Here is a 27,550-nt window from a genome sequence, read left to right on the forward strand (position 1 = left end):
TGTCCCTGTTGATGATATTTGTGCTGCAGCTACTTGGCCAACAATTCACACATTTGTTTCTCATTGCAAGCTGGACCTGCAGTCTAGGTCTAGTACTTGTTTTGGTTCCACCATCCTCCAGAATATTTGTCCATACGTTCTCCTAGGGTCTGTGGTGGCTAGGGGCTCTGTCCCATGACTTGAGACAAGCATAAAAGACAACATTGGATGCAAAAGTCATGTACTTAGATTAACACTAGATCGGTGTTGTCTTATTCTATCCATTTCAACCTTCCCTTTCTCAGTCCTCTATCCACATTATTACCATTTTAGGTTGTAAGTTGACTGTACTGGACTTGTCCAGAGCCTTGTCTTACTTACAGTCTTTGACTGTATTTTCTTGTCATTTTCATTAGCTTCTCCACACTTAGCTTCCTTGTGCATGTGTTTGGATAATTCCTTGTGCATGTGTTTGGAGAAGGTCTGTTTGAACTCAATGAGATATTCCAGGCCCTTTAATTCAGGTGGGAGTCTGTTTCATAATGCTGGGCCTAGTCAAGAGATGGCACTTTCATTAGGGCTATATTATATATTTGAAGCTTCAAAATTTCGAACCTCATATGTTCGACAACATGAGCGAAACTTGAAACCTTGAATATATAATAAAAAGTTAAAAAAAAAAACTTACCTTAAAGCTCTGAGCAAGGGGGCAAGCCCCCCTGCACCCCCCTACTTAAATATACCAACTCCGAGGCCGCACTTCAGTGCAGAAAAGGGAACTTTTCCCATTCTGCGCGTACAGAACCATTGCCATTCACCTTCGAACTTTTCAAAGTTCGATCATACGGTGTCGACCATATGACATTCAAACTTTGAAACGTTTTGCATTTTAATAAGGACCCATTTCATCAGTCGTTGTTGTATATGGAAGTCTGTTTAATGTGATTGTTTTCTCCTGGGAAATTCTTAAGAGAGTAAACATGACCTTGGATGGGTAGTTTTGGATGGGGGCACATTTTCCCATGTCAGGAGTGCAGAGATGCAAAATCCACCTAAAAACACTTTAATGGTGTAACACAAAGTTTCAGAATTCTGTGTTATTTGTTTCATCTATGGTTTGTATTTTGAAGTGTTGTGGATTGCAGGATTAGATGTCACACTTCTGAAATGGAGACTAGTGGTAGCTTGCTATCCCCATCATCCTCTTCAAGGGCACTTGGCCCTGAGTCCAAAATGTACTCTGTTTACCTGTTAGATGTTTTTCGATCACTGTTGCTGTAATGCTAACTGATGAGATGTATTCTGCTTAAAAATACAACACATCTGGTTGATCTTCAAAAACGTAGGCGCTGCCATCCTCTCTTATCTTACTTGTGACCTGGATCTCTGCATGAGACTATGTACTGGTATTAAAGGGACTTATGGGCATGAAAATCCTCAAACCTTTCTTGCAGTCAGTCCATGAAGCAAGATTGCATATGAATTGTGGTCTGGCAGATGTACCACAGCCCTAGCTAACTTCAGTAATGATAGCTGAGTACCCTGCTGAGGACTCTTCTTTTTGTTGAAAAAAATGATATTTTCATGTCATCTAGGAGGGAGAATGTGATTGTGGTCATCAGATTCTTTATAAAGATAGGTATATGAAGTATCTGTTTTGTCATGGACCTGACCATAATATTAAACCTTGTTCTATGTGTCAAGCAGTTTTTGCCTAAAGCATTGATGAGCTGTTTGTTGTCTCCTTACAATTTACTTAGAAAACAAAACATCTGCAACTGTTGGGCAAACTAGGATGTAGTCTGAATCTTCTTCCTCAGACATACCTTTATGGCCAAGAAAAGGTCAAAAGAAATAGAAGACTTTTATTTTCATGCTTCTTTCTCCCGATTCAAGTCTTATGCCTCTTTTGAAACTAATGATAAGCCCATAGCTGAGACTCCTTTGGTGGCCTATAGGATACACGCAGCTAGCATGTCCCTTCTGACAGATCAGACATCCAACAAAACCTCAACAGGAGAGTTTAGGCTTGCCATTTCAGAGAGAGTATTCCTCTAATTTTAGTTAATGAGAACATTCCAGGTGCTGTCATGGAGGTATGTTCGGGGTCTTCTACTTTTCACATTATTTCTTTGGATAGTCCAAAGAAAAGAAAAGAACAGACATATCTCTCCTTCTGTTACCTCTGCTTCTATGGGCTCTCAACAGGAGTAGTTTGACTTTTTAAAGCCCTGATGTCTTCTGCTCCTCAGAAAAGGAAGAGGGACACTATTTTTCAGAGTCTGATTGTAAACCTCAGGATTGTACATTCTAAATGTATTCTCCCTCATGTTTTGAAACAGAAGTTGAAGATACTTTGTCTTCTGACTCACCTCAAGAAGAAACCTTTTTTGGTGACAACATCCATAAGATGATGCAGCACTTTAACTAGGATGGCAAACAAGTTTCAGGGTCTCAGAAGAGATACTATAACTCACACCCTTCCCAAAACTTTCTGCTGTACTTCCTGTCTTAGAGGCTTTGAAAGATTGTTTTGGATCTTGAATCTCAGCTTGTGTGTCTAAGAAGCCAAATAGATACTGTAAGGTCACTGGTAGTCATAAATATTCATATAGGAACCCTTCTTCTGACCTAGCAGTTATTTCTATTGAATAAGACAAAGCATTTAAATCTTTCCCTTAGTCCGATGCATTGCCAGCTGATAAGGACATTAGGGCCATGGATAGCTACGGAAAGAATGTATATACTAATGTCACTTTAACTTTCTATGCCATTAACTGCCAGACCCAGATAATTGGATATTTGCTATCTATTTTTTACAGTACATTTAAATTAATTCTTAATCTATGTGATAATGACACTAAATCCTCTCTTCAAAATATGCCTGCTTCTGCCACTCAAGTAATACACAGTTCCATCAATCATGGATATGACCGTGTTGACACATCTTCTAGAGCAGCTTCTACTAGGTCAGTGTTGAGAAGGTTTTCCTAACGTTGACTCCAGTTTTTACCAGAAGATTTTTAAGACTTAACTCTTGGATGCTTCTTTAGATCGGGACATCTTCTTTGGTTCTCTTGCTGAACTTGTCAAGAATTTGGAGGTAAGGGCAAAATTATGCAAGGGTGCAAGAAACTTTTTCTCTTCCATATTCCAAAGTTTCAGAGCAGCTACCCTTCATGACCTGGTCCATTCTTTCACAAAAGCCACAAGTCTGCTGTGCTAAAGGGTAACAGTTCTTCGAAAAAAAACCCAGCAAGACATGCTTAACTTCTGAATCTGATGCTGTCCTTTTCATTCTTCCTTATTGACGGGTTACAGATCTGATTCTTGGATCCGACTCTGCTGCATTTTCTAGACTTTGGATCCTAGTCTTGAGCTCCTCCTTCTTCCCATAATGCACTACACTACCTCTACCTCCCTAGATCTCATTTGTCACCATATGTGGTCAGATGGAGGATTCCAAGTCTCGGGTTGTAATAACTTTTATTTATTTAAATTTAGCTGTACCTTTATTTATCCTGTTCTTCTATCCTTCCAGGGTAGCAGTTTGTGGCTTATATGTTGCCTTTATGTTCCCTTAGCCCTTCAGGAAGTTATCAGTACTAAGCTGACTTCTCTAAAAAGGGCTGCAGGTGTGTCAAGGACCATGCCTTTCTACTCTCTATAATCGTTCCTTTTCTTTCTCTAATTAATGGCCTTGCATTGTTGGTACTTGTTTGGCTGCTTTTGCCGTACTTTGAGCAGTCTCCTGTCTCACGACTTGCTTATGACAAAAAATGTCAGGTACTTGATTCCCCCTTTTTGTATGTCAGAGTCTTACTCAGATATTCTTTTAACTTTCTAAGCTTGTAAGATTAATATTTTTTAAAATCCACGCCCTCCCCGTATTCAGTCAGAGATATGGTTGGCATGTTCAGCTTATTTCTTCTTTGCTTACGCCGCTTTAGTGGCACCCCCTTTTTTAACATCCATCACTATGGTTAAGCAGTTTCGCTACTGCCTGATGAAGTTATAAGGTTAATAGAGAGGGATGATTCTGCTGAATGCATTGCTTTCATCGTTAGTGTTGTTGACAGTTCCGTGACTGGTGTTTGGCAGTATTTTGTTTTTACCATTGTTTTCCCCTTTTCTCTTACTGGTATTACTGAGGTTCATGAGATTAATGTTACTGAATACGTACTCTTGCATGGAAATTTTCTCTTCTTCTTGGCTGAAATTAGAAATATTTGTGGCTTGTCCGATTTTTCCTTAAGACTGTCTTTTTAACCATACCGCAGATCACTGGCAGTTCATGTGGTTCTGCCTTGTTTGAGAGCATTTTGTTTTTCTGGGGGTTTTTTTTGGCAGCATATGGATAAGGTTTAAATTTGTGGTAAATTAGTAACACAAGTATGGTCTGCATAACTCTCAAGTGTACACATCTTCGCAGTATGTCCATATTTTCTTTTTCTTTTGCCTCATATTTGTAGTCTTTTCTTCATAAAATGTGTGGTTTTCTGTCAAATCATTAAGGTCTGAAGTCATTAAATAATAACATACTATTCAGTTTCAGAATTAATATCATTCAGAAAATGAATGCTAGAGCAAAATCTGTTACTCTAGGAAATTTCTAAGTTTGTACAAGCAGTGTTTAAAATATGTCCCTATTTTGGGGCCTTTGTCCCCCATTATTCCAGGCTTTGTGCATATTTCTTACACTAAGAGGTTGAGAGGTGTAATGGTCTGGAGTTTGCATTGCAGGTCCTCAATTCACACCGTGGACTGGTAAATCAAGTAGATTGTGAATTACATCCTCTGCCAGCTCTGTGTTGTTATCTCTGCACTTGGTGCTTGTAACACTGGGGCCCAGTTGCTGTGTGCACCTGCTGTTTCAGACTTTAAAAAATCTTTAATCTGGTTTCCTTCGGGGCTCAGTCCCCCATTAAAAGAAAGAAGTACACCAGTATTTCAGATCTGACGTTGTCTCCGTCAGATCCTTGGTACTTCTCGGATTTGACAGGTTAGGTTTCCTGGAGAGTTCCCGTTTGCTGGCTTTTACTCATTGGATCCAGAGTTTTCAGATCTGACTGTATGAGCACTGCTGTGGGACAACCACAGCAGATAGTACAGTTGCTCAAACTTCCTCGGATCCTGGTTATGCCTTTCTTCAGATCCAATATATCTGATCCTTCTCTACTTCTTCCTCGTATCCTAATACTGGGATCCAGTGGAAGCCAGGTACACATGAAGAGCTGTGTTCCCCTTCTCGTGGCTCCATATCCCTTGGATCCGAAGCTCCCAGACCCATGTGGTTTGTTCTTTGGATCCAAGATGATTATTGGATCCGACAGTTTTGTTATTCTTGATCTGACAGATGTCAGGCTGTCCAGACTGGAATTTAAGCTGCTTTTTTTTTTTTTTCTTTAACTTAATTCATCCTTTATCGGATCCAGGGTGCCCAGATCTGACCTATTAACAGTTAATTGTGAGTCTAACATTTAAGCTAACATGTTAAAAAAAAAAGGGAAAAAAAAGAAGAAAAGAAAGAAAGAAAGAAAGGGGGGAGCATTTCTTTTCCTGCCTTTTCACCTTCAGATCAGATCTGCTCAGGTATTTCCATTGGTCGGATCCTGGCACCCATGGTTGTTCACCCTGGAAGAGCTGGGTTGTCCCTGGGTCTGATGCTTTCGGATCTGAAACTGTAGAGCGGTTGCATATTTCTTTGGATATGAGGCCCCCTCCCCTCAGATCCGACTGTGCCACTATTTTGTTGATATCAATTGTCCCTTGGAGGTGATTTTTGGCATGGATCCTGTGTTTCTGGCCAATATTCCTCCATGGCTACAGGATAAATATGCAGATCAATGCTCTATCCCTGAAAATAAATAAATACAGTGCTGGGCTACAATATACCCTTTGGGATTTATCTCTACTCCCTTCCCTACTTGACTAGTAGGGTCTCTCGAGAGGTGAGGCAGTGTGTTGGCTTCACAGATTCTGACCCATTTGGACTTCTCACCTGTTCCACACTCTGATGACTCCATGGATGCGGCCACTGAATCTGCTTGTTTGTTTTTAGGATGAGAGCATTCCTAAGAGACTAGGTGTCGGAGCTTGGGCCTCAGGGGGCAGAGATGCTCCACAGAACCAGGGCTTTGGAGAACTTCTCTGACAGACCTTATCAGCGCTCCTGAAGCGCTATCCGACTGCCCATCTATGGAGGCAGTTGAGGGACGTTTTTTTCAGGTCACTGTTGTATTATCGAAAACACAATTCATTGAATTGTATTTCCGATAACACACTTTAGCGAAAGTGCATATTGTCAAAAGTGCATATTGTCGAATATGCACTTTCGCTAAAGAAATTACCATAAAAAAAAGTAAAAAAAAAAAAAATTACATCAAACAGTGTTATGCACATGTGGGGGGCTGTTCCCTCCATAACCCCCTACTTTATTATTCTCACTCCGAGATCGCAGTACAGTGGGGAAAAGGGAATATTCCCTTTTCCCCACTGTACCACGATGTCAGCGATAGTTTCGTTAGTTGTAAATCAACACTATACATTGATTTACAACTAACAGTGCAGGCAAACTGCATGCTTTCCTTAATTTACCACTCTCTATTTAGCAAAAGTGCATTTTCAATAAAATGCACTTTCGCTAACTTGTCTCCGCTGAAATACGGTTTTGATGAACCATTTTCGACAATGTAACAGTGACCCTTTTTTTTCCCATCACTTGGATGCCAGGACCAGCTTAACAAGTACGGCTGGGTGCTTAGCATAATATCCAGAGGTTATTATTATTATTTTTCCCTATTTTCCTTTTGGGATCTAAACAGTCTATATGTAGTTTCCCTTTTGGGATCTAAACAGTCTGTATGTAGTTTCCCTTTTGGGATCTAAACAGTCTACATGTAGAGAAGTCAAAGTTCCAGATGGCCATGGTTCAGTCCATCCTGCCACCTCTGAGCAAGAATGATTGGTGGTAGTCTATACTTTTTGGGACATGTACTATTACATCAAATTAAAAAGGTGCTCCAGAAGACATCTGTGTGTCTGTCTGGTAGCCAGTCACTACCAGTTCAGAGCTCTGCTGTTCAGATTCAGCACAGCCTCCAGGATGTTTTTCCATATGGATGGCAGTAGTGGCTTCTTACCTGAGGCTCAAAGGATTTCGGGTGTTTCCATATCTGAACAACTGATCCCTTACTGCTCAACCAGGTGTCAATTGTTACAAGCTGGGGATTACCTGTTTAAACTCTCCAGATCCCTGGTCATTACTGCAACTCTAACAAAATCAAATCTATCCCCTGTACAGAAGTTGGAATTCATATGCTCTCACTTGAATACCACAAACTACTTCACTGGTGGATCCAGTTGGACGACCTGCCTGTTCCTGGACAAGCTGTTTTCTTCTACATCCACCTTCCATATACATCCACCTTCCATAGCCACGGTGGTTACAGACATTTCCCATCTGGAGTGGGAGGGGGGCATTTCAAGTGAGGAAGTGTTTGTGTAGTCTGCATTGCTCTGAGTATCACTCATCTCTGCATTTAATTTTGATTTGAAGCTCTTTATTTAAGGTTTGATCACTTCTATTGTGTGTCTTATTCTAGTATTACAGTTGTTTTGTTTTAAGTATTTTGTTCTGTTGGAGTTGTAAGAGTGCCCACCCACCCACCTGCCCAGTCCTTGTTGTGTTCTTAAATTTGGTGGCTTTTGAGTTGCCCGTCCCTACTATAAATCTCATTTTGGACACTCTTCTCAGTCCCATCTCATCAGCTTATTCTACTGAGTAGAGAGAGATCATTAGGGGAGGCCCACCCCCTTAGTTTCTCAACATTAAATTGTCATGTTTCATCCCTTCCCACTTAACCATCTGCTTTTACTGTATTTGTGTTTCTTCCTACTTATTACTTTATTTTGCTTTTGCTGCCTGTTCTTAAAAGTACTCAATTGCATTTATACTGCTGCATTTATTACTATTGATTACTGCTTGTTAGTAGCCTGATTAAATTGTAACTGTTATTCTAAGCCTCTTGGTTTAAGCACTTGGGCTTCAGGCCAGTTGTTTTACATTAAGAAGGTTTGTGGTCTGCACTCTTGTGGCAGGACACGTAGCTTACATCCTTCTAAGTTGGGAGTTGCTGGTTAAAAGCTTAGTGTCTGTTATTCTAAAAGTGTCTTAGTTCTGGTTTAAGCACTTGGACATAAGGCCAGTTATTTTACATTAAGAAGGTTTGTGGTCTGCACTCTTGTGGGAGAAGAGGGTAGAGTCTGCCCTTCTGAGCTGGGAATTGCTGGTTAAAGGCTTATTGTGCCTGTTTATCTGAACTGTTACTTTCTGAAATTGGTGCACCTTGTTTGCTGTATAGACTAGATTCAGCCCTGCTGAATCTAGCTTTGTTTGTATAACCTGAGCACTGATCCATACTATCTTTTTTTAGAGAAGGTTCCCCTGCACCATACTGACAGGAGTGTGCAGTTAGAACTTGTCTGATTAAAGACTGCTTGAACAGGGCTCAGTTTTGAGCTTTTTTATTGGTTAATTGGTTAATTTGTTTAAAAAACTTTCTAGCTTGTTTTGCTTGTTTTTCCACCTTTCCTGTTATTAGAGTAGTCCAGATACAGATTTGCCTTATTCAAGACTATTTTGTAGTTTCTGAGTTCCCCAGACCTTTCTGTGTTAGAGGGAAGCCTTTCAGCTTATCAGTGGGAGTGGTAAGCACTAGCTAGCCTATCTACCACAAGAGGAGTGGTTTCTAGCTCTGAAATTGCAGCTTATTGGCCGTTTTGGGCTGTGTTCTATGCCTTTTAACTATCTGACTAAAAAAAAACTGTGTTTGCGTGGTTTTGCGCTTGTTTAACTCAGTGGATCCCATTTTGGCATCATGCAGACTGCAAGGGCAGCAGAAAGGAAATAAGAAAGACACTAAGTGATTCTAAGTATCTCTGCCTGTTTAGTAAGTGATTCTAAGTATCTCTGCCTGTTTTAACTTGCATTTGCTGAAAATCGTTTATTGCACTTAGCCGTTTTCTAAGTTATTGCCTTTATTTTAACTGCATTTATTGTTTGCGGCTACACACTCAAGTGTGCTAGCCTGTATTGTGTTTTAAAGTTGATTTACTGTATTTCTACTGCTTTTTCTGAAAAAAAATCTGTTTGCTCATTTCTCCCACCTTTCTGTAAACTAGAATAGTCCAGATTCAGATTTGCTAAATTCAGGACTGTACTGGAGTTTCTGAGTTGCTCAGACCTTAGAGTGATAGAGGGAAGCCTTTCTGCTTATCAGTGGGAGTGGTAAGCATTGAGCAGCCTGTCTGCCACTAGAGGAGTGGTTTCCAGCTCTGAAATAGTACCTTATTGGCTGTTTTGGGCTGCTTTCTATCCCTTTTAACTTTTTGACTTAAAAACTCGTGTTTGTGCGAGTTTGCACTTGTTTTAGCTCAGTGGATCTCATTTTGGTGTCCTGCAGACTACAAGGGCAGCAGAAAAAAAAGAGAGACTTTAAGTGATTCTAAACATCTCCGTTTGCCTACCTCGATCTTGCCTAGGCCTTCGACACTATCCCTCACTCAGAAATCATAAATAGACTCAATAAACTTGGCATAAACCCTATGTCACAAGGTAGGTCGTAAACTGGCTCACCGATAGAACCCACACTGTCAAAGTAGCGGATTCCAGATCTGATTACCGACCAGTTACAAGTGTAGTCCCACAAAGATCAGTCCTGGATCCTCTCCTGTTTGGCATCTACTTCTCTGAAGTTCAAGCCAATATAAAGGGACTTTGGCTGACCAAGTTCACAGATGATTGCAAACTGGGAGCCGTTATTGACTCTCCAACTAATGTAGACATTCTTCAAAAAGGCCTCACTGTGACCAATGACTGGTGCCAGAACCATGACTTTAAGCTCAGTGCCAAAATGCATGGTCATTCCCTTTGGGAAAAACTCGGTGCTCATGAACTACCACATTGGCGGTAGTCCACTAAACACTGAAGGTGTGATAAGAGATCTGGGGAAACAGGTTGACAGCAACCTCTCCTTTGACAAGCACATTGCCATTGTGGTCAGAAAGTCATTCTCTGTGGCACATCTCATTGCAAAGGGTTTTTTATCCAAAAAGAAAGAGATCATAGTCCCTCTCTACTCATCCCTCATCAGACCTATTATAGAATACAACGCCCCATTTGGCATGTACCTCACCAGACACCTACAAATACTGCAAAGGCCACAAAAATACCTCACTAAGATGATCCTGGGCCTTAAACATGTGCCCTATATGGACAGACTCAAAAAGCTCCAGCTGTACTCTGTCTCATATCGCCTACTTAGAGGAGATCTCTGCTTGACCTACAAAGCCATGGCTGACCCAGAGCTGTTAGATATGCTACAGCTGAAGAAATCCCAATCCCTCTGTGCCGCACACTCCAGGGACCTCAACCTCATTACCACAGTAAACGGAACATGCTGGAGGGACAGGTTCCTAACCCAGAGACTACCCATGCTCTGGAGCAGACTTCCCATTCACGTCAAGCAGAGCACCTCACTAGCCCTCTTCAAGAGAAATCTTGACAAGTGGATGGGCAATAGAAAATTCACCCCGGGGATCATTTCAGTGGCTTTGTTTGATAGGGGCACTGGGAACTAACGTTGGGCAGCAAGATGCCAGGGAATCTTTTTGGGCTAGGCTTACATAGGCTCCAGGGGCGATAGCCTAATCTGAAGTAGCTAACTTCATTTATGCAGCAACCTATGGGTATCGGATCTGACTTCGGATCCGAGCTGGCAGTTTTCAACAGCTTAGATCCGAGCTCCTAGCTCCTCCCCCTACCCATAAACCCCTGCCAACCCTGACTGACCTCAGATCTAGTTTGCCACGCTTGTCATCAGCATCTGGGTTTTCGAGCTCCAGGCTTGGTGGTTTGGTTTGTGAGAAAAACAGAAAAATGTATTCCTTTTCTATCCCTTTAGTGTGAGTGTTGTGTGTTTAGATCCCTTTGATCTGTAAACCCTAGTTTTTAACTCTTACTTTAGTTATAATTTTCCCTCCCTCTCCCTCGCTTGTTCGTCAGGGTCTATGTGCATGTGTTGGGGCCTAACGAGTGTGTCCTCCTTAGCTTAAAATGTCTGAGGCCCCAAAACCAATCTTCTCCAAATGCACCGAGTGTAGCAATAAGCTTTCACCGGCTGATGGCCACACTCGGTGTGTTCTGTGCCTTGGGGTTGGACACCTTTCCTCTGGGTGTTCCATCTGTGCGGCGTTCAACTCCAGGGCACTTAAGGACCGGAGATCCAAGCTGATCCTGGCGGGTCTCTTGGCCCCGGATTCGGCTTCGGCCTCCGGCCCTACCGTGGCTTCCACAGCGGCTTCGGCGGCGGCCACTCCTGCCTCTCTCCCCCCGGCCAGGACTCAACCTCCCGCCGTAGGCCCGGAGGAGAGGGAGGCCAGGAAAGACAAAAGGCGGGAGAAGCACCACAAGCGGAGGGCCGAAGCCTCCGCGTCGGCCCCCCCAGCTAAGCGGTCTTCTCCCTCCAGGGCTTCCCGGTCTCCTCCCTCTCGGATCCGGTCTCCCTGTTTTTCACCGGGTCCTGATGAGGAGGAGACCCGATCTCCTTCGAGGTCATCGAGGCGGCACTCCCGACCCGCCTCGGTGGCCTCGTCGAGATCCACTCGCAGCCTTTCCGATGCGGATTTGGACCGGATGATGCGAAGGTTCCTCCAGGCCCAACTGCAAATGGGAGTGCTCCTGCCTCCCCGACCCCTTTCTTTGCCCCGATAGCTCCTTCTCCATCCCGCTTCCCGGGTTCGGAGCCTTCGGAGCCGAGCAGCCTTGGAACCGGGGGTGGGTCGGCACCGACAGTCTCGGGTACTTCGGCGCAGACGCTTCCCTCAAGCCTGTCGGGTCCATTTTTGTCGGATCCAAGCTCTCGGAGCCGAGGGCTGAGCTTCGGATCCGAGGGTTTCAATATGCCTTCGGTGCCGTCTAGGTCGGAGCATACTGGTCCGTCGGATCCGACCTCTTCGGTGCTGGCCCTGGTCCTCCTGTCGGATCCAAGTGAGGGTCGGCTCTCGGATCCCAGAGAGAGCGGCTCTCCCTCAGCGTTCGACATGGTGGAGAGGACTCTGTCAACTGCTTCCAGGCCCCCGGTCCTTGCCACGGCTCCACCTCACACTCCTTCTCTGTTGGGTCTGACTTCCATCACCCGACCCCAGGGACAGCCTGCTTCAATGTCCTAGGTTGTTCCCTTGGAACAGGATGTTGCTGGTGAGGCCTCCTTGGACATCCCCCCCGAGGAGATCCCCCACAAGCGGAAGTGCAAGAGGAGGCACGTGGACTCCCCTGAGTCCTTGACTGAAGACACGGATTTGGAGGAAGGGGAAGGCTCCCCAAGGTCACCCCCCGAGGATGTCTCCTTTGGAGACATCATGGAAATGCTCAGGATCAGAGGCAGGTGGTCTGCCCCAAAGCCGACCTCGGACAAGTCCATGTTCCTGGAGGCATTTGAAGCAGGCCCTTCTACCTCTTGGGTGTCCCCTCCGGCCGACCCCATGGTGGACCTGATTACCACCAGGGCATGGAAGGAGCCGGACACTGTGGAGCCAGTCCCAAAGTGCCCTGACAGGATCCTCAGTCCCCCTGTGGATAGGCCCCATTGGAGCAAGGGTCCCCCGGTAGATGCCATGTTGGTGGCGGCGGCCACTAAGAGGGAACTAGCTCAAGAGTGCCCCTTAGTCCACCCCCCGGGCAAGGAGTCCCGATCGCTGGACTGCTTACGGAAGCGGGTGTTTAGTTCAACGTCCTTCTCGGTTAGGTCTCTGAACTATATGGTACACGTTATTCGACTGCAGCGGGACCTCATTAAGGAATACGCTGCGTCACCCCCGGAGTCCATGTCAGCGGAGGACAGACAGCTGTACTCCACCCGTATGGCCACTCTTAGGTCCATTTCCAATACCTCTATGCGGCTACTATCCCATGCCACGGAGGGAGCCGCTAGAGCCAGCGGAGCAGGCCTCGTCATGAGGCGTCAGCCCCGGCTCCGGCATTGTGATTTCGCGGAACCCTTTAAGGCGTCGTTCCCAAATGCCCCTTTTGATGGTTCTACCCTATTTGTGAAGACCGTTCGCGACACCTTGGTCCAGAGCGAAAAGGACGGGAAGACGTTGTCTGCCATCGGAGTCCGCTTTTCTGCTCTCCAGAGGTTCTTCTCCAAGAACCAAAAGGGACAGAAGAAGATGTGGTTCCGGAAGCCGCAACAGTCCCAGTCCGCTCCAGATCCCCAGTCCTTCCGTGGCAGAGGAGAACAGGGAGGAAGCCGCCCTAGAGGCAGAGGGGGCCCGAAGAACTTTGGGTCCAGAGAACCATTCTCTGATTGGCCCACGCAACAGCCCTGAGGGGTTGCCTGACTGCTCCACTCTGGAGGCAGTCGGGGGACGTTTCTCGAGGCACCTGGCAGCTTGGGAGTCCATCACAGCAGACCGCTGGGTGCTTCGCATCATATCCAGAGGTTACCAGATTCGCTTCTCTTACCCCCCTCTCTTCCCCAAACACCTCCCCGATGTCCCACCCGATCAGAGGGAGGCCGCATATGCGGAAATTCAGCAGCTCCTAGAAAAAAGAGCCATCCAACACGTCCCCCCAGACCAGCTCGGATCGGGTTATTACTCCAGGTTCTTTTTGGTGCCAAAAAAGACAGGGGACTTAAGGCCAATCCTCGATCTCTCCCTCTTGAACCTGTCAGTAACCAAAGAGAAGTTCCAGATGGTCACTCTTCAATCCATTCTCCCCCTATTATGGGAAAACGATTGGATGTGCTCTGTAGACTTCAAGGATGCGTACTACTACATTCTCATGGACAGACGATCCAGGAGGTTTCTCCGCTTCTGGCTAGGAGCCAGTCATTACCAATTCAGGGCTCTCCCCTTTGGTCTCACCTCAGCCCCCAGGGTGTTCACCAAAGTGTTAGCAGTGATAGCGGCCCACCTGAGGCTCCAGGGAATTCAGGTTTTTCCGTACCTGGACGACTGGCTTCTGACAGCCCCGACAAAGCATCTACTCTGCACAGCCAGGAACTATTTTCTTCGCCTTGCTCCCTGGCTAGGGATCACAATAAATATGGACAAATCTTCTCTCACCCCGACTCGAGTCATAGATTTTATCTGGGCCAGGTTAAACACAATCAATCTTGTAGCCTTCTTAACCCCAGAATGACATCGAACCTTGAGGCTTCATGGGCGGGCCATCCTTCTATCTTCAGCTCCACCTGCGGAATTGGTCCTGAGGGCTCTAGGCTCAATGGCAGCGGCAATCAACTTATTGCCAATGGCACGTCTGAACATGAGGGTCTTGCAATGGACCCTCCAAGTCCAGTGTTTTTTTCGTCACTACCCTCTGAGTTATCCCATTCCCCTCAGCAGGGCTTGCAAGAGGGCTCTCGTATGGTGGCTGCAATCTCCGGACCTCCACACGGGACGCCCCTTCTCTATGGCCCCTCCCCTTGCCACGGTGACCACGGACGCCTCTCGCCTCGGGTGGGGGGGGGCACTCTTCGAGCAGGACCGTCCAAGGCACGTGGAACAGCACGGAGACCTCTTTGCATATCAGTGTCCTAGAGATGAGGGCAGTGCTGTTAGCGTTGCAAGCACTTCAGGACCTTCTTCCTGTAGGGACGATTGTGATCCAGACAGACAACATGTCAGTTGTCTGGTACATCAACAAACAGGGGGGAACCAGGTCTTACCCACTCTGTTGAGAGGCCATATTAGTGTGGGAATGGGCGATCTCCACCAACCGTTTTCTCATTGCAACGCACATTCCGGGACGGTCCAACATCCTGGGGGACAGACTCAGTCGCACCATCCATTCCGCTTACGAGTGGTCTCTCAATCTGCATGTAACGAATCAGATTTTTGCCAAGTGGGGGCAGCCCTGTTGCGATCTTTTCGCCTCTCCTTCAAACACCAAATGCAACAGCTATTTCGCTTTAATTCCCCAAGTCGGGGAATCCCCGAGAGGCACTCTGGTGCATGCTTGGCCTCCCGGTCTGCTTTATGCTTATCCACCTCTCCCCCTGATGCTAAGGTTTCTACAGAAAGCCAGTCGGTTGGGGAGCAGGATTATCCTCATTGCCCCATTCTGGCCTCGTCAAACCTGGTTTCCTTACCTGTAGTCTCATCTGGTGAATCCTCCTTAGATTCTAGATCCCCTCCCGGATCTGATTTCCCACCCTCTGGGTCTCCCAATCCCGAACCTGGTCAGTCTCAAGCTCACAGCTTGGCTGCTCCAGTTCCACTCGTAGCTAGGACTCCCGGCATCCCTTCCCCAGTCAAAGCTATTCTAGTAGCAGCCCACAAGCCTTCTACTAGGAAGATTTACAGTAGCAAATGGAAACATTTCTCTACTTGGGCGGAACGTCAAAACTTGGATCCCTTCACAGCTCCCTTACCTGCTGTGATAGACTTCTTATCAGGACTGTTTCACCAGGGGGCTAGCTGTTCCACCGTCAAGGTTCAACTAGCAATTATCTCTCACTACCATGTCGGACATGATCTGCGTCCCATGATCACTTCAAAACTGTGCAAGACCTTTCTGAAGGGCACCTTCCTGCTCAGACCTCCGGTAAAGGAAGTGGTACCTCCCTGGGATTTGACGTTAGTGCTTCAGACCTTGACAGCTTCCCCCTTTGAGCCTGCAGCTTCAGTGAATCTCAAGTATTTATCTTGGAAGACGGCCTTTCTCGTCGCCATCACTTCGGCTAGAAAAGTTTCTGAAATTCAAGACCTTTGTGTGAAACCCCCATATCTAACCTTCCACAAGGATAGAGTTTACCTCAGGACCAATCCCTCTTTTCTCCCTAAGGTTGCTTCCGAGTCAAATATCAATCAGTCCATTAACCTGCCAGTTTTCTTTCCCAATTATCAGAACAAAGGGGAATACAAACTACACCTTTTGGATGTGCATAGACAACTTCGATTTTATATTCACAAGACATCTGGTTATAGGCAATCTGACCAGTTGTTTGTCTCCTTTGCCAAAATGAATTTGGGTAAATCGGTATCTAAAGTCACATTGTCTCGATGGATATCGCAATGTATTGTTTTGGCTTATGAAAGTTCTGGTAGGCCCGCACCTCAGGGAGTCCGTGCCCAGTCTACCCGATCTATGTCTACCTCTGCTGCCTTTAGATCCAGGGTATCCTTAGATGATATTTGTTCGGCTGCCACTTGGGCCTCATCTCATACCTTTATCAACCATTATAAGCTGGATATTATCTCCAGAGGGAGAGCATCCTTTGGCTCTGCAGTGCTCCGGAACATCCTTCCATGATGGCCACCCAAGGTTCAGGTAGCTGGGGACTCTGTCCCATAGGTTGCTGCACAAATGAAGTTAGCTACTTCAGATTAAGAATTTATGTACTCACCATAACGTTCCATCTGAGTAGATAAACTTCATTTGTCAGCAACCGTCCCCCCCTCCTTCCCCCTGACCTTTGATTGTTCACATTTGTTGTCTTCAGAGATGGTCTTTGAAATTGATCAATCTTTAGCAGTTGCTGCTTTGGGGGCAGACTTGATCTGAGGTCAGTCAGGGTTGGCAGGGGTTTATGGGTAGGGGGAGGAGCTAGGAGCTCGGATCTAAGCTGTTGAAAACTGCCGGCTCGGATCCGAAGTCGGATCCGATACCCATAGGTTGCTGACAAATGAAGTTTATCTACTCAGATGGAATGTTATGGTGAGTACATAACTTCTTAGTACACACCTATGAACCTATAAAACACATGGTTTTCCTGGAGACCAGATTGCATATCAGTGTCTTAGAGATGGAGCTGTCTTACTGAGGTTGCAAGTCACTCAAGAAGTTCTCCTTCTGGGGAATAGTGCAGTGCACTCTGACAACATGTCAGTAACATAGTATGCCAACAAATAAGGAGGAACTTGTTCTTGCCACTTGTGCAGAGAGATCATGAGGGCTTGGTAATGGGCGATTTTTTCAAACTGCTTTCAGATTGCAACACACATAATGGGGAAATCCAGCACTTTGGCAAACAGATTCAATAGGTCTAGTCTGATTCCTTATGAGTAGTCCCTCAGTCAATCAGTTGTATACCTGGTTCTTGTTTGTTGGGACCAACCTTGTTACGATCTTCTTGCTTCCCTCCTAAGCAACTAATACAGCAGATACTTTACTCTAATCCCCAAGGGATGCTTGATTTCGGGATTGCCCCCCCGGTCTCCTTTAAATGTATTCCCCTCTGCCATTGGTCTCGAAGTGTCTACAAAATGCAAGTGGGTTGAAGAGCGCCATCATCCTCATTCTTCCTTCCCTTTTTTTCCTTTGGACTCATCTAGTTTGGTTTCCTTCTCTGAAATATCCTCCATGGATTCTGGAGCTCAGTCAGGATCTCTTATTCACCCTTGGGGGGTCCAGCACCCGATCTCTACACCCTCAAACTGACCATATGGTTTCTCTACTTCCGGTGATTGTAAGATGGTACAGGCTTGCTTCCCTTGTTCGTGACATTAGCCAGCAGGTTCAGGACCTCTACTATATCATTGCTTATTCTGATGTAATAAGGTTGTTGTATCTTTCAGCTTTTCCCGGTTAGGGGTCGCCACAGCAGAACTCCGGTCCGCAAATGATTGGCAGTAGATTTTTACGTACCGAGTTGCCAGCCCTGACGTACAACCTTCAACGAAGGTACGCCCATTCACGCATATCTCCACACAGAAGACGCTTAGCTGAGAATCGAACAGGACGTCTTACTGTGAGGTGACAATGCTACCGCAGCACCACCACCACAGCATTCTGATGTAATAAGGTATGCTTCTAATATCTCTCTCTCTCTCTGTCTCTCTCTCTCTCTCTCCTGGCCTTATGATAAGTTGATTGTAAAATATTGACTGCCATGATTTTGTTATATTTCTATGCATTTGGAGCTTTATCCCTGGGCATCCTCTGAAAATGAATTCCGTTGTCCCAGTCGGACTGTTCCGGTAAACAAATGTCAAACAAATAACTAACTAACTAAATAAATAATATTAGTAATAAATAAATTACCCACTTGGGCTTCCACTTTGTACATTGAGCCTCTCAGCTACTATTCTTTTTCCTTTTTGATTAACCCTTTTAAGAAGAAGGTGAGATTTTCTCTACTGTTAAACTGATCCAGTCTTACCTTTATGCCTGAAGTAGCCATGGAATCAAATATTAACCAGTCAGTTCATAACCGGTCTTCTTGCCAATTCATGCTAATAAAGGTGAATACTTGTTATACCTGCATAATGTTCATTGACAGCTGTGAACTACTATCTGTAAAAAAAGGTACAGAAAATCCAATTAACTATGTATATCCTTTTTACCCAATCACTTAGATCAAGCAGTATCCAAAGTCACACTAGCTAAATGGATTACTGATTGTATTTCTATTATTTATTCCTCCAAAAGTCCAGTCTACCAGGTCCATAGCCATTTCATCTACCTTCTCTATGAGAACTTCTTTTCTATAGTGAAAAATAGAAATTAGTACAGTTGTTAACAAATGTTAATCATCCCTTCAAATTGTCAACTGTATTTATTTTTTCATGGGATCAAACAATACAAAATCTGCCCATCGGTTTATCTCCCTTTCCTTCTAACCTCTTGAGTTAAGCAGTCCCATGTATTATCCTAGTCAAATAGATTACTGAACATGTTTTGCTGATTTATTTTCAAAGTGGTTTAGAATTGCCTTGTTTTCCTACCAAATCTATGACTACCTCATCAGCCTTTGTTCCACAGTTTATTTTAATGATATCTCTAATATAGCCATTTTTTTCAGTCATAACCTTGTGATGCATTACATTCTGGGCATTGTCCCCAGAGGCAGACCTTCCTTTAGTTCAACAGTGCTGTGGCATATTCTTCCTTGAGTGCCTCCCAAGAATTACATAGCTGGGGACTCTAACCCATCAGTGAGGAAGAATGAAAAGGACAACATCAGATTTAGGAGTTATGTACTTACCATAACTTGGTATCTGTGTTGTCTATTTTCATTCTTCCTCACCTTCCCTCCCAGCCATCCCCCGTAGGGCCTTACATTCTAGAAAGACATTGGGTTACATGAATTCCACATTTTAGTGGTGATTCTTACCTTATTTGTCCTTTCTGTATAATTCTGTAGACATAGACAGCAAACTCTATCTGAGGAGTTGGAGGTAGCATAGTACATTGTGGGAACATGGAGGAGCTTGAGACTAGGATTCAAAGTCTGGAAAATGCGTCCAAGTCATATCTGAAGATCGGATCTGTAACCCATCAGTGAGGAAGAATGAAAGTGGACAACACTGATACATGACTCCTAATTTCAAAATGATTCTTCCCTGACAAAATTCTAATTTCTGACGGTCTACCCTCATTTCTCCACCTCGGCCTTTCCCCTTTCACCTTCTTGAGCAAACTTTATTTTTTGAGAAGAATAACAGTAAAAATGGGTACAGGTGTCACTAGAATCCCCTGAACTCCTTCTGGAATTTCCCAGGTCCCTTCAAACCAACAGTATCTTGTCTTCCCAATTGTTTTCAACCTTCCTCATCAGGAGGTAACAGAATCTAATTTGTCTCTCAGTATGTGAGAGGAAAATGATTGCACTGCATGCTTTCCTTGATCTGATGTTATTCATGTCATAATTCATCACCAGATGGTCTAGAATCCAATATCAGATCTGAGCCAGCAATGTACTGCCTTCTCCCAAGATGCCTTGCTGCCCTCTAACCACAAGATCTTTTTTGCCATGTTTCAATGCAGACATGATTCCTTGGCTCTGGCTACAGATAAGTGTTTTTTTTGACTAGTTAGTGTAGTTTAGTGGGTTTATAGTGTGTATTTCCTCTTGTAGTACCTCCCTTCTCCTATTGTAGCCTTTTAGTGAGTTTTTTTAGTGATAGTTTTTTGGCACTTTTTTCCCTTAGCCGTTAGGGCTTTGGCTGTTAGGGTTTTTTTGTGTGCGTGTGTGTCTGCGCTTTATTTCTTTAGTTTAGTTATGGCTGATAAGCCCTCAGGCTTTAAGAAGTGCTTCTTGTGTGGTCGGAAAATGGCCAATTCCAACTTGCACGAGGAGTGCTTGTATTGTTCGGGCACTCTGCACGTGGAGGCTGAATGCGATATTTGTGTTACATTTGACCCCAGGGCCTTGGCAGAACACCGCAACAAGCTCCTTTTGAAGGGTCTTGTTCACAGGGGACCCTTTGTTTCCACCTCAAAGGCTTCCTCTGGAGATCCAAATAGGAAGACCCCCTTCCTTACTGTTGACTCCTTCTAAGAAACCACGTCTGTTGGATCCTAGGTCCCCAGATCCGACCCCAGCCCAGTCCATCTCAGATCCACGGACTTCAGAGCCACGAGCTGCTGAACCATCTTCCAGATCCAGGGTTTCTCCAGAGCAGAGGACCTCGGATCCGAATAGGTTCAGGCCAGCCTTGGATCTGACCAGTTCATCAGACCTGATCACTACGTCGGTTCAGCCTTCAGATACGACAGGATCATTGTATCCAGTTATAGTTTTGGAGGAGGTAGCTACTCTGTCTACCTCCAGACAGACAGTTCATTCGGCTCTGAGGTCTCAGAGCTGTACCTTGGAACACTGCAGCAAGTCAGTGAGGTCTCCTTCCAAGTCTACTCATGCCTCTTCTTCCTCAAGGTCTTCAAGATGCCTCTTACTCTTGGACATGGACAGGATGATGAGGAGCTTCCTCAAGGCCCAAATGGAGTTTAGGTGCCTAGCTTCCCCTTCCCATCTGGCTAGAAAAGTGCTTCATCCCTCCCTGTTACTCATCCTTCTCTTCCAACCCTGGTGGCTTTGAAATCTCTGGACCCAGATACTAGCGGTCAGATCCCAGCGAGGCCGAGTATCCCCCTTTTCTAAACCCCAATCAGGGTCCCTGGCTTGTTCTGTTCCTCCACCCTTGGACCAGAGTGAGCCCCGTGCCAGAGTGGTTGATGCCGGGTGGGATCTGGTACAATTTTCTCAGACCAGTCCCTTCCCCTGGCTTACAGTAGCTCCGGACCAGTATCATCTGGGGGGTGTAGTGCTATTTCCGGACGCATCCCTCCTCTCTGGGGGACTTCTCCCTCAGACATGGGGGATGTGACTGCATCCAACCCCTCGGCTTTCCAGGTGGTAAAGAGGACCTTCTCCAGGGCTGGAGTGTCATGTACCGCACCTTCTGGTCCCTCCCTGCCTCTCTCTCTACTTCGGCTGGTGAGGCCTCCCATCCTGTCCAGGGCCAGCCCTCCTGTTTGAGCCTTCAGGTGGTTTTCTCCCCCTCTGGGAGTCCCTGCTTCTTCCAAGCCCTCCCTGGAGCCCCCTGCAGAGGCGGTACATCATAAGAGAAAGTGCAAGAGGAGGCACTTGGACTTCCCCATGGAGTCCTTCACTGAGGACATGGACCTCGATGAAGGGGAAATGGGTCCCCCAGATCTCCGCCCGATGATGTCTCCTTTGGGGACATCCTTGAAATCTTGAAGCAGAAGGGCGGATGGTCTTCCCAACCCCCATCTTCGGAGGAGTCCAAGGATTTTGGGACGGCCTCGTCTACTTCCTGGGTGTCCCCCTCTGCTGACGATTTAGTAGATTTGATCATCAACAGGGCCTGGAAGGAGCCTGACACTGTGCAGCCAGTCACAAAAAAGAGCAGACAAATTTCATAGCCCTCCTGTTGACCGTCTTGTCTGGAGCAAAGTTGTCCAGGTTGATGTCATTGTGATTGTCGCCACCGCCAAGGAGGAACTGGTAGTGCAGAGCTCCACAGTCCATCCTCCAAACATGGAGTCCCAGGCGATAGACCATTTTGGGAAGCGTGTGTATGCCTCACCTGCTTTTGAGCTGAGAGCGGTTAATTACTTGGCACACATTATCCACCTTCAAAGGGATTTGTTCCAAGAGCATTCCACTTCCCTTACAGAGTTATTACTGGCGGAAGACTTTAAAAAGGTGTCCCCCAAGCCATCCACTCTAACATCCCTTACGAACTCTTTGATGAGGTTAATTTTCAAGTGCTGCAGAAGCTACCTCTTGGGCAGCAGGTATCAGCATCGCTATGAGGGGTCATGCTTGGTTATGTTTATGTGAGTTTGCGGAACCCTTCAAAGCGTCTTTTACCAATGCTTCCTTCGATGGTTCTACCCTTTTTAAACCTTCCATGGAGGACACTTTTACCCATAGTGCGCAGGAAGGGAAGACTTTGTCTGCAATTGGGATCAAGCTTTTTACCCCCCAGAGGTAGATCTGTAAGACCCAGCAAGGAACTAAGTAGATGTGGTTCCGGAAGTCACAGTCTGCCTTCCAGGAAGCTTCTGATGACTCCTCTTCCAGAGGCAGGGGGAGAGGTTTCAATGGCTGACGCCACCCTCGAGGCAGGGGGTCTGCAAAATCAGGGCTCCAGGGAACCCTTCTCTGAGCAGTCCTATCAGCGCTCCTGAAGTGTTGCCCACCTGCTCTGCCCTGGAGGTAGTTGAGGGTCACATTTCCCTAAACCCACTAGCCTGGACAAATATTACCTCCGATCAGTGGGCGTTAAACATCGATGTTATGTTGTCTTATCTTGCCTTCATTCTTACTTGGATGAGTTCGGAGCTGATCCTCTGCTCCAACTCGGCCGAATACACCAGCTGGAAGTCTCAAACTTGGCTCGTGGCAAGGTAGGTATCCCATGATGCAGTGGTGCATTTACCCATATCTCATTTGCCACTCTACGAGGTTGGATGTTCTCTTCTTGGCTGTAGCTAAGTTTTTTGGCTTTTGCCTTTTAGAATTTAAAATTATTTAGAAATTAGAGATTAGTTAGTTTACTGTGCCCTTTTTAAAACTTAGCTTAAGTGTTTAGCTTAAGTTTAGCTCCTTTTTCCACTGTTGCGTGCTACTTCTTGCCCGTCGTTTTTCGCAGGCCTGTACTGTGTATCCAGTAGTTTATCTTACTTTAGTGCTGCTCCTAAAATTATTATTAGCTTGTGTGTGTATTTCTAATCAGTTAATTACTTAATTGGTTAGTTCATTAACTCGTTTAAGTCAGAGAGCTAATTGCCCATTTTAGTTATAGGACTAGTAGTATTAGTATATTCTGTCTGTCCTTTTATTATAGCTTACTAGGTCCATTTAAATTAGAGGTCCTAGTGCTCGTTTTAGTTAGAGCAAAGCTATTTCCATTTATATTCACTAGATGTGCTGTGTGTGTTAATATTTTTTCTAGAAGTGGTTATTCTGTGTGACTTTTATTCAGTGTTTATAATTATTATATGACCTTTTTCTTCCCTAACATGTCTAAAGAGACTAGGGAAAAAGAACATAAGCCTTCGGGCTTTAAGAAATGCCAAAAGTACGCCCAAAAAAATGTCTGTTACAGATGGACTTAGCATTTGCACTTATTGTTTAGGAGCTATCCATCTCCAGGAAAATTGCAGTTTCTGCCACTCCTTTAGCGCCTGTGTGTTGCAGGAGTGGAAAAATAAATTGATTGTAAAAGGACTCTTGAAACCAACTTTTGAGGAAGCTGTACAGAGTGCTTCTTCTTCTTCATCCTCTACTTCTTCTTCTAAGAGGGACAAACCAACCAAAAGGCCTTCTTTTGTCTCTTCAGCTCAGTTAGAGCCTTCTGAAAATTGTCAAAAATTTTTCAACCATCAACCTCCTCGGCTATACAGGCTTCAGAACCGATGGAGATTATTATTGGCAAACCTGGTTCTTCTGCTCCAAGGTCCTTGGAATCGAAAGAAACTGTGTCTCGGAGCTGGTCCATCAAAATTCCACTGGTCTCCCCTACTTTGAGATCTCCCATTCTGGAGAGATCTCGTTCACCAACTCTATCCTCCAGGTCCTCTAGGAGCCTATCTAATGATGACGTGGAGTGGGTGGTGCTCAGACTATTGAAGTCTCTGTCCCTGGCAAAATTGTTCTTGGCTCCGACCCAACAGGTTTTGGAGCCTCCTAAGACTGTTACATCCACTGTCATTCCTCCTCCGAGTCAAGCTGCATCTTCAGAGCCAGAGTGCCAGGTACCACTTGATATAGACCTATCCATTCCGGGGCCCACTTGGGAGATTCTGGAACCGATCTCTGCTCCGACACTCTCTGTGCCATCCGGGATTTCTGGGAGCTGAAGTTCTCTGGTCGGCCCTGAGGGGGACACTCGGACCGGAGTCTCTTCGATTCCGAGTCTACCCCACAGTGTGTCGGCTCAGGTGGGCTTGGCTCGTACATGAGCTTTGGAGCCAGTCTCCCTGGGACCAGGGGTGTTCTCTGTTTCCTTGGAACTGTGGGTATCAATGGAACCAGTGGGTTCTGCTTTCAAATTGATGAGGAGAGTGCTGCCCCCCTCTACAGCTCTACACAAGGATATTATTTATTCCTCCAAAAGTCCAGTCTACCAGGTCCATAGCCATTTCATCTACCTTCTCTATGAGAACTTATTTTCTATAGTGAAAAATAGAAATTGGTACAGTTGTTAACAAATGTTAATCATCCCTTCAAATTGTCAACTGTATTTATTTTTTCATGGGATCAAACAATACAAAATCTGCCCATCGGTTTATCTCTTTTTCCTTCTAACCTCTTGAGTTAAGCAGTCCCATGTATTATCCTGGTCAAATAGATTACTGAACATGTTTTGCTGATTTATTTTCAGAGTGGTTTAGAATTGCCTTGTTTTCCTACCAAATCTATGACTACCTCATCAGCCTTTGTTCCACAGTTTATTTTAATGATATCTCTAATATAGCCATTTTTTTTCAGTCATAACCTTGTGATGCATTACATTCTGGGCATTGTCCCCAGAGGCAGACCTTCCTTTAGTTCAACAGTGCTGTGGCATATTCTTCCTTGAGTGCCTCCCAAGAATTACATAGCTGGGGACTCTAACCCATCAGTGAGGAAGAATGAAAAGGACAACATCAGATTTAGGAGTTATGTACTTACCATAACTTGGTATCTGTGTTGTCCATTTTCATTCTTCCTCACCTTCCCTCCCAGCCATCCTCCGCGGGGCCTTATCTTCTAGAAAGACAATGGATGTTACATGAATTCCACATTTTAGTGGTGATTCTTACCTTATTTGTCCTTTCTGTATAATTCTGTAGACATAGACAGCAAACTCTATCTGAGGAGTTGGAGGTAGCATAGTACATTGTGGGAACATGGAGGAGCTTGAGACTAGGATTCAAAGTCTGGAAAATGCGTCCAAGTCATATCTGAAGATCGGATCTGTAACCCATCAGTGAGGAAGAATGAAAGTGGACAACACTGATACATGACTCCTAATTTCAAAATGATCATTCCCTGACAAAATTATAATTTCTGACGGTCTACCCTCATTTCCCCACCTTGGTCTTTCCCCTTTCAACTTCTTGAGCAAACTTTTTTTTAGAGAAGAATAACAGTAAAAATAGGTACAGGTGTCACTAGAATCCCCTGAACTCCTTCTAGAATTTCCCAGGTCCCATCAAACCAACAGTATCTTGTCTTCCCAATTGTTTTCAACCTCCCTCATCAGGAGGTAACAGAATCTAATCTGTCTCTCAGTATGTGAGAGGAAAATGATTGCACTGCATGCTTTCCTTGATCTGATGTTATCCATGTCATCAGTAGATGGTCTAGAATCCAATATCAGATCCGAGCCAGCAATGTACTGCAGACGAGTCCAAGGCTATAACTCCTTCCTCTCCCAAGATGCCTTGCTGCCCTCTAACCACAAGATCTTTTTTGCCATGTTTCAATGCAGACATGATTCCTTGGCTCTGGCTACAGATAAGTGTATTTTTTGACTAGTTAGTGTAGTTTAGTGGGTTTATAGTGTGTATTCCCTCTTGTAGTACCTCCCTTCTCCTATTGTAGCCTTTTAGTGAGTTTTGTTTTTAGTGATAGTTTTTTGGCACTTTTTTCCCTTAGCCATTAAGGCTTTGGCTGTTAGGGTTTTTTTGTGTGCGTGTGTGTCTGCGCTTTATTTCTTTAGTTTAGTTATGGCTGATAGGCCCTCAGGCTTTAAGAAGTGCTTCTTGTGTGGTCGGAAAATGCCCAATTCCAACTTGCACGAGGAGTGCTTGTATTGCTCGGGCACTCTGCACGTGAAGGCTGAATGCGGTATTTGTGTTACATTTGACCCCAGGGCCTTGGCGGAACACCGCAACAAGCTCCTTTTGAAGGGTCTTGTTCACAGGGGACCCTTTGTTTCCACCTCGAAGGCTTCCTCTGGAGATCCAAATAGGAAGACCCCCTTCCTTACTGTTGTCTCCTTCTAAGAAACCAAGTCTGTTGGATCCCAGGTCCCCAGATCCGACCCCAGCCCAGTCCATCTCAGATCCACGGACTTCAGAGCCACGAGCTGTGGAACCATCTTCCAGATCCAGGGTTTCTCCAGAGCTGAGGACCTCGGATCCGAATAGGTTCAGGCCAGCCTTGGATCTGACCAGTTCATCAGACCTGATCACTACGTCGGTTTAGCCTTCAGATACGACAGGATTGTTGTATCCAGTTATAGTTTTGGAGGAGGTAGCTACTCTTGTCTACCTCCAGACAGACAGTTCATTCGTCTCTGAGGTCTCAGAGCTGAACCATGGAACACTGCAGCAAGTCAGTGAGGTCTCCTTCCAAGTCTACTCATGCCTCTTCTTCCAAAAGGTCGTCAAGGAGCCTCTTACTCTTGGACATGGACAGGATGATAAGGAGCTTCCTCAAGGCCCAAATGGAGTTTAGGCGCCTAGCTTCCCCTTCCTATCTGGCTAGTCAGGCTTCATCCCTCCCTGTTACTCATCCTTCTCTTCCAACCCTGGTGGCTTTGAAATCTCTGGACCCAGATACTAGCGGACAGATCCCAGCGAGGCCGAGTATCCCCCTTTTCTAAACCCCAGTCAGGGTCCCTGGCTTGTTCTGTTCCTCCACCCTTGGACCAGAGTGAGACCCGTGCCAGAGTGATTGAGGCTGGGTGGGATCTGGTACAATTTTCTCTGACCAGTCCCTTCCCCTTGGCACTTTGGCCTACAGTAGCTCCGGACCGGTATCATCTGGGGGGTGTAGTGCTGTTTCCGGACGCATCCCTCCTCTCCGCGGGACTTCTCCCCCGGACATGGGGGATGTGACTGCATCCAACCCCTCGGCTTTCCAGGTGGTAAAGAGGACCTTCTCCAGGGCTGGAGTGTCATGTACCGCACCTTCTGGTCCCTCCCTGCCTCTCTCTCTACTTTGGCTGGTGAGGCCTCCCATCCTGGACAGGGCCAGCCCTCCTGTTTGAGCCTTCAGGTGGGTTCCTCCCCCTCTGGGAGTCCCTGCTTCTTCCAGGCCCTCCCCGGAGCCCCCTGCAGAGGCGGTACATCATAAGAGAAAGTGCAACAGGAGGCACTTGGACTTCCCCATGGAGTCCTTCACTGAGGACATGGACCTCGATGAAGGGGAGATGGGTCCCCCAGATCTCCGCCCGATGTTATCTCCTTTGGGGACATCCTTGAAATCTTGAAGCAGAAGGGCGGATGGTCTTCCCAACCCCCATCTTCGGAGGAGTCCAAGGATTTTGGGACGGCCTCGTCTACTTCCTGGGTGTCCCCCTCTGCTGACGAGTT

At 45.6% G+C, this 27,550-nt stretch overlaps 1 protein-coding gene across 1 annotated transcript in view; it reads left to right on the forward strand.

Annotated features, from left to right (window-relative positions):
- The window catches only part of CLGN (calmegin), a 2,483,974-nt gene that overhangs the window by 1,181,895 nt on the left and 1,274,529 nt on the right, over positions 1–27,550 (forward strand). The gene's annotated exons all lie outside the window — the stretch shown is intronic.

The sequence above is a fragment of the Protopterus annectens genome, chromosome 2.part0, assembly GCF_019279795.1.
Source record: "Protopterus annectens isolate FY-2018-M chromosome 2.part0, PAN1.0, whole genome shotgun sequence".
Classification (NCBI taxonomy): domain Eukaryota; kingdom Metazoa; phylum Chordata; order Ceratodontiformes; family Protopteridae; genus Protopterus; species Protopterus annectens.